Source organism: Acomys minous (genome assembly GCF_964271855.1).
Source record: "Acomys minous genome assembly, chromosome: 20".
Classification (NCBI taxonomy): Eukaryota; Metazoa; Chordata; class Mammalia; order Rodentia; family Muridae; genus Acomys; species Acomys minous.
Genome location: NC_140502.1, coordinates 15,738,761 through 15,750,489, shown reverse-complemented (window position 1 = coordinate 15,750,489; position 11,729 = coordinate 15,738,761). Strand labels below are relative to the sequence as shown.

The 11,729-nt window shown below is 48.6% G+C and overlaps 1 long non-coding RNA gene across 2 annotated transcripts in view; it reads right to left on the bottom strand.

Annotated features, from left to right (window-relative positions):
* Positions 1-8,617, bottom strand: part of LOC311591661 — a 42,046-nt gene extending 33,429 nt beyond the window's left edge. Inside the window, exons 1-2 of one of the 2 annotated variants that reach the window (XR_014777156.1) lie at positions 8,283-8,617; positions 1-318 (exon numbers count right to left, since the gene is read on the bottom strand). The exon at positions 1-318 is cut by the window's left edge and continues 211 nt beyond it. This is a non-coding gene — a long non-coding RNA (uncharacterized lncRNA). Of the gene's footprint in view, positions 1,027-8,282 lie in introns of those variants that run through there. The other variant, XR_014777157.1, reaches the window with a different exon arrangement.
* Positions 8,618-11,729: the final 3,112 nt, after the last annotated feature.

Genomic DNA, 11,729 nt, shown 5'->3' with positions numbered 1-11,729 from the left:
TAGGGAAAGAGGCAAAGGAAGCACAAATAGAGAGTACCGGAACCTAGGGCACCTGCAATGGGCACTTGGGTCAGAAGAGTGTCCAGCATCTGGCTTTAGGATAACCTGATCCTGGGATGGAGAAAAGACAGAAGTTAGAGGCCGACCTCTGACCTCTGAGGCGGGCCACAGGGTCAAATCAGGTAATGGCACGAGCCCCTTCTCTTCCAGAGTCGCTTGGTAGAACAGGTGCCTTTGGGCTGCTCCAAGGAGCCCACTCCTGGGAGAAGGGTGTGGCCGCATCTTTGAAGGTCCCCGTGCTTTGCATTGACGGAACACCTGAGGCAGAGGGAGAACAGAGGGCTGAGAATCCCACGGTTCCATGGCTATGGCCAGGCCACGGCCCTGTGGCTCAGTGTTGCCACGTTGCCAGTCGTTGCCATCTTAGGATCCTCGTAGCTCATCTTCCTCTCGCTTACTCACGGCTCATCTTACTCAACCTCCAGCTCAGAAGACATTAGCCTGACATCCCTGGTGCCACGCCTTCAAAGTCCTACTAGCCCACAGGAGTCAGACCAGCTTGCCCCAGAGGAACAGGCAAGTGTGCAGGTGAGTGGTATCTACACCACTCTGGTCCGACCAGTGTCTGCGTGTCTCTCCAACATAAGGAACACGGAGCCAAGCATGGTGACTAACAAGGCTGTAATCCCAGGACTTGGGAAGTGAAGGCAGGAAGGACCAGGAGTTCAGGGCCATCTCTGAATCACAGTGAGTCTGAGGTTACTCTAGGCTACCTGACACCCTGTCTCAAAACAAAACAACAAAACAAAACAAAAAACAAAACAACAAAACCTCTTGGGATCTCATTTCTCCATTAAGCCTCTAGCTGGGAAAGCCGGGCGTGGTGGCGCACGCCTATAATCCCAGCACTCGGGAGGCGGAGGCAGAGGCAGGCGGATCGCTGTGAGTTCAAGGCCAGCCTGGTCTACAAAGCGGGTCCAGGGCAGCCAAGGCTACACAGAGAGACCCTGTCTCGAAAAACCAAAAAAAAAAAAAAAAGCCTCTAGCTGGGCCCAGGACACATTAGTTCACACACCCTCTTCCGGAAGGTTGTCATGCTTCAGAACGTCTACAAACCCTCCGTGTCATTTTGTCCCTCCTCCGTGTCGTTCCACTTCCACCTTCAGCTGCCCAGAGCCATGAGCAAATCTCCTTTCCCTCTGTCTTCCTCTCTGCTTCTGCTATGCGGTAATTTCTTCACAGCTGTCCTTGGTCTAACATCCCAATTGCTGATCCACTGACTCCCTACCTGCCCATGGCTTCTAGGGACTCAGTGGAAACTGATCCTTTGTTTCTGGTACTTGACCAGCCTGACCAAACCCTCATTTTCTTTTCTTTCTTTCTTTTTCTCTTTTTCTTTTCTTATTTATTTATTTATTTATTTATTTATTTATTTATTTTGTTTTTTGAGACAGGGTCTCTCTGTGTAGCCTTGGCTGTCCTGGACTTGCTTTGTAGACCAGGCTGGCCTCGAACTCACAGTGATCCACCTGCCTCTGCCTCCTGAGTGTTGGGATTAAAGGCGTGCGCCACCACGCCCGGCTCACCACACCTTTTCTTTGGCGGGGGTGGGGGGGTGGGGTGGGGGGTGGAGGCACACTGGGGATCAATATCAGAGCTTTGCCCATGCTACGCAAATGCTTTACAATGGAAACAGGGTCTTCTTGCTAAATTACTCATTCTAGCCTGAAACTCACTTTGTAATCCAAGCCTTTGAACTCCTGATCCTCCTGCCTCAGCCTCTCGTAGGATTGTAAGCCTGTGCCACCCCGCGCCCCCGGCCTATGCCTCACTGTTTTGTGCTAGGTGGTCTCTCTCTGTCAAACTTGGTCAGTATTCTGAGCCCAACCTACAGCTGCCTATAATGGATGTCATCCATCCTTGGCCATCTCCGGTTTGAGACAGCTGCAATACAAAACCCAATGATTTTCTCCCTTAGGCGAACTTCTATATTCCCGCCCAAAACAAAGGTCAACTTTGAGATCTCTTTTTCCCACGGACCCACATCAGGTAATCCAGTTGCCCCAACTTAAGCAGATCCCAACATCGGCTATTTATTTGATTAAACAGGCACTCCTTACCAGTCACCAGAAGCACACACTGAAACTACTGCAGTTACCTCCTTGCTGGCTTTCCCGTCTCCACCCTTGCCATCCTCTGTTTGTTCTCCAGTAAGCAGTATGGGGGTGGGGGGGTGGGGGAATCCCGTGGGGGAAAATCCCCAACCTTGTTCTAGAAACTCAGGATCAAAATGCCCCAACTAACTACACGTCTTTGGTTTCTGTCAAAACTGCTGGTTTGTTTTACTTCTCTCTGCAACTGCCAAGCAGTATGTCGTTTTTTTTCTGTGTTCTTTGCCTTTAAAAGGCTCCTGTAAAATGCATTGGAGGCTGCTCTATGGGAAGTGGTTTGTTTGTTTGTTTGTTTGTTGTTTTTTCTCTAGGTAGTGGCCAACCAGACTCTTTAATTCTGACTTTGGTCATCCTGAGTGGTCTTTGGGTCCCCGGGGGAGGCTGGTCATCGTCCTCTCACTCTTCCGTCTATGAGGAGATGTGTACATGGACACACCCAGCTGGGGTGAACTTTTGCTTGTGCCACACACCCAAAGAAGGCGGGTTATTTGTTGTTTTAGTTTCTTTGATTCAGAGGATAGTCATATACAACACAGGCGAAACCCGAAAGCTTTGGATACCATCTCCTACAAGAGTCCAGGAACGTGAGGTCCCAGGTCTCTGGACGAGAACTTGGGCACTCTCTCTTCACTGCAGTTTTGGATCCATCAGGAACCAGCTCTATCAGAAACTAGCGGCTGGGCAGATCCTTTCGGAATGTCCGAACCCTCACACTTCCGATGGACATGGTGAAGTGGAGGACACCGGCCCTCAGGCTCTCGATCTCCATCCGTGGGAACTAAAGCCGAGAGCAGGAGATCACGAAGCCTCCTTGACGAAGGTTGCAGAGGTGGAAAGGTTTTGGAAGGCTGACACACTAGCGGTGGGTTACGCCACATCCCGGCACTCTCCGTCTGTCCCTTCCAGTCCAGTACCAGGGGCTGGTAAGGGAAAGTGCCCTAGGATGCAACACAGAGGCAGCAAAGGGACCAGAAATTCCGCCAGTCCACTGCTGCTCTCCGGATTTAACCCTTAACTCTGAAGTTTCATTGGCTCAGGGTCCTCAGACAATGCCACACTGTTTCCCAGAAACCATCACATTTTGGCTGTTGCCACGATGACCATGACACAAAAGGATCTACGTTATTGATCTCGCGACACATATGCCTCAAGCAGGAACCCTTTCGCTGGCCAATGAAAACCCAGAAGGGCGTTTCCAGGCAGGCCAAAGGTAGACAGGGAGTTATTTTCCCGACTGCTTCGTTGAGGAGGCGGGACTTTTGGCGTCTGACCCCTCACTTCAGCCCCTTTCTACCCAGTGGCCATGGCAGCAGTGACAAGACAGCTTCTAGGGGTCGCGAAAACCAGAGCCGAAAAAGGAAGGACTTTATGCCTCCATGAAGTTGGCACAAGTCCTTCCCCAGAGCCCTGATGACTTCGCGGGATTCCAAAGCAGAGACCGAGCGCGTCCACCGTGGCTATGGGGATATGTTCCATCCTACCGAGAGATAGGCTTGGAAAGACCTCCAGGTCTGAGGTCACGACCATCGCCCGGCCGTTTCCTGGCCTGCTTCTCTCCGCTATAATGAGCGCTGACATGGCCTTTGAGTGGGGCCTCGGAGACCTTTCCCCGAACGTTTATTTTTACAAGATGCTGTGTTTCCCAGCTACAAAACTGCACAGGTGGCTTTCGCGACACTGTTATGATCTGTCATGGGATAAATCACCTTGACCTGGGGTTGACTTCCCACAAACTACTTGGTCTTCCTTAGGAATCTCTTACTTCCACACTCCAAAGCAGGAAAGAGGAAACTTGCGTAGTTGTAATCCAGCTATGGCCAGAGAGCCATTCACTGTGAATGCAAATCAGGTGTGGGCGTGGCTGTGCGCTCTTTCCCGTTACCATAGCGATATGTCCTTTCAGTCTTCCCTGCCCAATTCTGACATTTCTTCTTACTGTCCCCTAACTCGTGAGTTCTAACTGCTGTTCTCCAAGCCACTCGATTTTTCCTTTTATACTTCAGCTCTTCTGTTCCTGGCATCCACATAACATGTCTTGAGCTGATACGTGTCCTTAGCTGTTGAAAACTGCTTCTGAGGGGCTGGAGAGATAGCTCAGCGGTTAAAAGCACTAGCTGTTCATCCAAAGGTCCTGAGTTCAATTCCCAGCAACCACATGGTGGCTCACAACCATCTGTAATAGAAACTGACACCTTATCTGTAGCTCTCTTCTGCCGTGCAGGCATAGGTGCAACAGGGTGCTTACATACAGAGATACATAAATCTTTTTTTTTTTAATGGTAAAAAGAAAGAAAAAGAAAACTGGTTCTGAGCCTGGTGTGGTGGTGCACATCATTAATCCCAGCACTCGGGAGGCAGAGGCTGGAGGATCTCTGTGAGTTCGAGGCCAGCCTGGTCTACAAAGTGAGTCCAGGTCAGCCAGAGCTACACAGAGAAACCCTATCTCAGAAAGAAAGAGGGGCGAGGGGAGAGAGAGAAAAGAAAGAAAAAGAAGACCAGTTCAGTGAGACTGTTTTCCTCCCTCCGAGTGTGGGCGTAGCTTATGATCCCAAGGCCTGTCTTTCATGGCAAAGCACTTGCATCACATAGCGGCTTATGCTCCAGTCTCTCTACTTGAGCCCATTAGGGTGGCAGCCAAGCAGAGCAATGTTTCCATAGTGATGCCCGAAAAGCCGGTACTATAGCCTGCTGCCACTGGTGCTTGGTCTTAACTGTTTGATGCAGTCTGCACTTTGTGGATGGCAAGCACCTGTGTATGAAATCTATTCTTAGCACCTTTGCCTATACAGTGACCACCTTTACAAATGCTCTTGCTTCACCCAGCGTTTTCCTCTTTTTTTTTTTTTCCTTTTTTCTTTTCTTTTGGTTTTTCGAGACAGGGTTATCTCTGTGTAGCCTTGGCTGTCCTAGACTCGCTTTGTATACCAGGCTGGCCTCGAACTCACAGCGATCCGCCTGCCTCTGCCTCCTGAGTGCTGGGATTTACGGCAGTGCGCCACCATGCCCGGTTTATATGTGTACACTAAGCACCTCATTCACTAGTGTCTATCCCATCTCCAGTCTAGTAACAACACATTACTCTTCCAATGTGGCTCTTCTCGGTTTCCTCAGCATTTCTCTCCATCCAAGGTCTTCCTGGAAGCCCATATCTATAAGTCACATTTAATGTCAAGGCTTACCAGGGAGCTTGCGGAATAGTCAAAAATGCTATCATCTTAAAAGTGGATTTACAGCAGTAACTGGATTTGAGGCTCCGCTGAAGCTTTTGAGGAGGTCCATCCAGTGGGTACCATGTTGACTGTTTTGCTCCCTCTTTCTCTCCCAAGATCTGGATCTTTCTTTGCTACTTGCACTGCCCCTAAGGATGCAAAGTGTTACCACTTGACTCTCAAGTCCCTTTGTAGAAATGAATACCTATTGGGGCCGGGCAGTGGTGGCGCACACCTTTAATCCCAGCACTCAGGAGGCAGAGGCAGGTGGGTTGTTGTGAGTTTGAGGCCAGCCTGGCCTACAAAGTGATTCCAGGAGCCAAGGCTACACAGAGAAACCCTGTCTCAAAACCCCCCCCCAAAGAAAGAAAGAAAGAAAGAAAGAAACAAAGAAAAGAAAAAAGAAGGAAAAAAAAGGTCATAGTTGCATATGATATAAACCCTATTGAATAATGCTTCAACAAAACCATTATTAGTGGTGAATGAAATCAAAGCTTTGATTCAGTATCTGGCTTCAGGTTCTTACTAATTTGATTTGGGACCCAAAGTTCTGCATGTTGTCCCCTTACCAGCCACAGTATACATCTCTCCTCCTTAAGCAATATTCAAAACCCAGCCTCATTACATCTGCCCCAAGCCACTGAGCTATACCAACAGCTTGGCAGAGACAACCAGGCACCACAGAAAGTGGCTTTAAAAAAGCTAATGCCCAGCCGGGCGTGGTGGCGCACGCCTTTAATCCCAGCACTCGGGAGGCAGAGGCAGGCGGATCGCTGTGAGTTCGAGGCCAGCCTGGTCTACAAAGTGAGTCCAGGATGGCCAAGGCTCCACAGAGAAACCCTGTCTTGAAAAACAAAAAACAAAAACAAAACAAAACAAAAAGCTAATGCCTATAGAAAGGCAAAAAAGGAGCCAGGCATGGTGCATGGTGGAACATGTCTTTAATCCCAGTACTCCGGAGGCAGAGGCAAGTGGATCGCTGTGAGTTCAAGGCAAGCCTGGTCTACAAAGCGGGTCCAGGACAGCCAGCCAAGGCTACACTGAGAAACTGTCTCAAAAAGCAAAAAAAGAAAGGCAAGAAAGGAAAAGAAAACAACAAAAATGTCACCAGCAATCTTTGACCATACCATCAACTTACCTCCATCTCAATTTGCCTCAGTCCCAGGGACCTTAGTCACCTTTTGGACATTTCTTTCTCTCACATATACCTTCCCCTAACATTGATCCGCCTCTTCCCTGACTTTATGGCATGTACCACAGATCAGTCAACTGGTCCTTAACCGTCACAATTAGATATCCACTATGCTAACCTAAAGATGCCCCCTTAAAAAAAAAAATTTAGCCAGGCATGATGGTACATGCCTGTAATCCCAGCACTCTGGGAGGCAGAGGCAGGCAGATCTCTGAATTCCAGGCTAGTGTAGTTTACAAAGAGAGTCCAGGACAGCCAAGGGTACACAGAGAGACCCTGCTTTGAAACTGCCCCCCCCAAGTTTATTATGTATGCCTAAGGTCTATGTGTATACAGATGTGAATGCAGATGAACGAGGATTCCAGATGTGTAGGTGTGTGCCTATAAGATACTGTCAAGGAGGAGGAAGAAAAAGGAGGAGGAAAAAGAAGGGGCTGGAGAGATGGCTCAGTGGTTAAAAGCACTTGCCGCTCTTCCAGAGGACCTGAGTTCAATTCCCAGCGACCACTAACAATTGTCTGTAACTGCAGTTCCAAGGATCTGACACCCTCGAGTGAACATACAGGTAAAACACCAATGCACACACACACACACAAAAAAAAAAAAAAGAAAGAAAAGAAAAAGAAAAGAAGGTGATAAGCCGGGCGTGGTGGAGCACGCCTTTAATCCCAGCACTCGGGAGGCAGAGGCAGGTGGATCTCTGTGAGTTCGAGGCCAGCCTGGTCTATAAAGTGGGTCCAGGATGGCCAAGGCTACACAGAGAAACCCTGTCTCGGGAAAAAAAAAAAAGAAGGTGATGGCTGTAGCTTGACTTGGAGGTGGGAGAAATAGATTTTGCATCTGCTGTCAAGGTAGCCAGATTTTTAAAAAAGACACACACACAGAAGGGGGGGGGAGTGCTCTGTCTGCATGTACACCTGCATGTCAGAAGAGGGCATCAGATCACATTATAGATGGTTGTGAGCCACCAGGTGGTTGCTGGGAATTGAACTCAGGACCTCTGGAAGAGCAGCCAGTGCTCTTAACCACTGAGCTATCCCCCCAGTCCCAAGCTAGCCAGCTTTTATGATGTGGAAATAAGGAAGAGATAACTAGAAATGCTCCCATGGAGCCTGTCCTCAGTAACTACAAGTGCTATTGACACTTAAGATAGAATCCTTATGAGTCTCCCCTACTTCTTCGAGTTCACCCCAAACATCTCATGGCCCCTAGTCAGCCAGAGGGAGCTTGGGATCACTCGTCTAGAGTGCTTCATCCCTTCCATGGCTCCCCCTACCTCTCAGAGGTTTTTAGATTGCCACTCTACCCCGTCTCCTCTGCCCGAGCACTAACAGATCCTGAACACTCCAGTTCAGCCTCACTTCCCAGCAGTTGCCTATGGCGTCCCTATTCATCCAACGGCGTTCTGTACCTCACTGTTTTCCCGAAGTGGGAAACCCTTCACATAACGCAAAGTAGGGGCTTTGGGACCTTAAGCCTGACGTGAACCTACGGTTTCCAGTAGTAAAGCTAGAAAGCAAAGAGGAAAGAGGGGAGTCCATAGACACCCTTTCCAGTTCAGAGCTCCGGGACCTAGGTCGGAAAGCACTTGCTGTAAGTGCCGTCCTCCTCGCTATCCTTCCGGTTGGGTCTCGAGGTGGCGCCTACTAAACGTAAGGACAACGTGACTCAGGGTCCCAATATGCTACCCACCTAGGGAACAAAACAAACCTCCGCAAGGATGCGGCAGGAAGTCACGCCTTCGCAGCACACAAGGCCTGAAGGGACTCTCCATCTGGGCTGTGATTGGCTCCAAGTCGTCTGAGCCTCACGGCCTTACGGTAAATGAAGTTTCAACCTGGCATCCGGCCGGCGGGGAGCGAGCTTTGTGTTCTCGATGGCATTTCCCGGGCTGCCTCGCAGAGGACGTGAAGAAATGGAGTCCCGAAATAAAGCATGTCACGAAATAAAAAGGCGGTGGTGGCGCACGTCTTTAATCCCAGCACTCGGGAGGCAATTTAGGACTTTCTTTTTAAAGATACCCTGTGTTATATTTAAAAATCAAAGCAGTAAGATATAAGATATAGCAGAGGTATAAGGTATTATGTTATACGGAGTTTATTAAATGAGCATGGGAGGAGAAGGAAAATGGGAAGGGGTACCCCAGAGAGAGACGGGGGGGGGGGCGGTGTTAGAGAGAGGAAATACAGTTGAGAGAGACCACAAGGACGGTTTTTTCTTTTACATGGCCCTGGGCAGGGCCACGCCCCCGTGACAGGTAAGCAATGACATCATAAGTAGGCGGACTGAAGAACTCTAACATTCCTGCCTTTTCCTATAGTTAAACAACGAGGAACGTGGGATTGTTTTGGCAGGTAAGCAATGACATCATAGGTAGGCGGACAGAAGAACTCTCAACAGCCTGCAAGCACACAGTGCCCTGAGATCCTTTGTTTAATGGCATTGGAGTGCCCTTCAAATTCGGGCGGATTCTGACCCAAAAAAAGGTGCTAACGAATCACTGAAGAACTTGCTAGTAATTCAGTTTCACCAGCAGGATTCCTCTGAAACTTAGTGAGTCTGAAACCTTTCTTGGCTTGAGCCCCCACACCTTAATGAGGCTCCTGGGGATTCTGAGCTCACTCAGAATAGGTGTCCTTTTCAGTCTTGTTGCCTTAAGACACGATCTATCACTGAAACCGAAATTCACCATTTTTCACTAGACTGGCTGCTGAATGAAATCTGGGATTCTCTATCTACAGCTGCCCATAACTCCCACACTCACAGAGCTGGGGTTACAGGTGTGGCCAGCCAATCCTGGCTTTTATAAATCGGTGCTGGAGACTTTTGTCTGTGGCATCAGACTGACTATGTAGACCAGGATAGGCTAGAACTCACAGACATCTGCCTGACTCTGTCTCCCGAATACTGGGATTGAAAGGCATGAGCCACCGTGCCTGGAAAAAAAGATAATTTTAAAATAACATTTGTTTGTGCCTACCATAGTATTTACGTGGCTGTCAAAGGACAACTTGCAGTAGCCAGTCCCTGATAACTGAACTCAGATCACTGGGTTTGGTAGCAATCTCACCAGCAAGGGTCTGGGGATTTGAACTCCGCTCAGCAAGCTCTCTTACCCACTGAGCCATCTTTTTCAGCCTACAATCTTCCTTTTGAGAGATGACATAGCAGGGAGGGGACTTCGGAAAATAAGACCAGAGTGTGCAGAAAAAGCACACTAGGCCGATTTCTGAAAGAAAATAGGTAGAAGGGCAGGGGAAGTTACACCTTTCAGGTACACTTTACAAACCCTGTGGTAGTCCCTTTTTGGTTTTTTGTTGTTGTTTTTGTTTTTGTTTTGTTTTTTGAGACAGGGTTTCTGTGTGTAGCCTTGGCTGTCCTAGACTCACTTTGTAGACCAGGATGGCCTCGAACTCACAGCGATCAACCTGCCTCTGCCTCCCAAGTGCTGGGATTAAAGGCGTGCGCCACCACCGCCCAGCATTCTTCATTTGAGCCAATATCTCACTAAATTGCCTAGCTTGGCCTTGAACTCACTATATGTCAGAGGCTATGAATTTGTAATCCTCCTGCCTCAGTCTCTAGAAAAGCTGGGATTACAGGCATGGACCACCACCGGGCCTGCTTCTACTGCTTTGCTGTGTTTGTTTCCATTTTTTAAAGGTTTAAAATTTTCATTATGTATGTATACGTATGTAACACGTGCCTGTATGAGTTTGTGTGCATTACGTGTGTACAGGTGCTCTTGGGAGCCACAGGGTATTAGATCCTTGTCACTAGAATTATAGGCAGTGCGAGAAGGCTGATTGGGTGGGCGCTGTGAAGCAAACCTGGGTGCTATGCAGGATCGATCAGTAAGCATGAAGCTGATTCTCCGGCCGCTTGTTGTTTTTTAAATTTTTAAAATTTTTTAAAATTTTTATACAGAACGCCCACATGTGCACCTGCCCACCACAAGAATGCACCAGATTTCATTACAGATGGTGGTGAGCCACCATGTGGTTGCTGGGAGTTGAACTCAGGACGTTTGGAAGAGCAGCCAGTGCTCTTACCCTCTGAGCCATCTCCCCAGCCCTTGTTTTGTTTTGTTTTGTTTTGTTTTTGAGAGAGGATCTCACTATTTAGTCTTGGACAACCTGGAAATCTTTTGTAGACCAGGCTGGCCTTGAACTCACAGCGATCTGCCTGCCTCTTCCTCCCGAGTGCTAGGATTAAAGGTGTGCGCCACCACCCCCGGCATCACTTTCTTCTTTTGGAGTCAGGGTCCTATGTATCCCAGGCTGCTTTTGAACTCACTGTATAGTAAAAATTGATTTTGAATTCATTGTAATCTTTCTCCAAACTACTGGGATTACAAGCATGTGCTACCACACCTGGCTTCCCCCCTCCCCCCTTTCTGGTGTGTGTGTGTGTGTATGTGTGTGTGTGTGTGTGTGTGTGTCACTCTGTAGCTCAGGCTGCTCCCAATGCACACTATAGCCTCAGCTGCTTTGAACTCCTGATCCTTCTCCCCCTCCCTCCTAAGTACTGGATTTTCAGGTGCTTCCACATCCAGCTCGCAGCTCATGCTGTTTGCGAGCCTACCTCGTGTTGGAAACTGCACCAGCCCACTCGTGAACCAAAGGCTTTTCTATTTTGTGAGACAAAGCATACATATAATTAAGGAACTCAACACGGGACAAATGAGAACCCTAAAACATCATTCCTCATGTGGTGCAATACAGAGAAAACCCCTTTGCTGTCCTCCGAAACCAGGGTCAGTCTACACTGAGATAGCCCTGCTTTTTCAAAATTGTATCACTTAAATTGGTCCCAAGGGAATTAAGAATCGATATTGTCATGTGTGGGGAAAGACGAGAACAAGGTGGCCTTAGGTCTAGCGGCCAAAGAGTAGAAGGAAAACGGTTGATTTGTGCTAGGGTCTGAATAATAAAAGCTTGCAAAGACTGACCATGCCTCTTTCTTTCTTTACAAGAGGGGGAGGGTCCCTGTGGCTGCACAGCAGGAAATTGGCCTAGCTGGGGTTGGGGTGTTATTTTGTTATGTGGTCCGGTCCTAGTTGGCGTGAAAAGTCCAGCCTCTCTGTGTTTTGGGTGCTAAGATAAAAGACGTACACCAGAATTTGGATCTGGTCTAAAGCTCCTCCCCTCCTCCTCC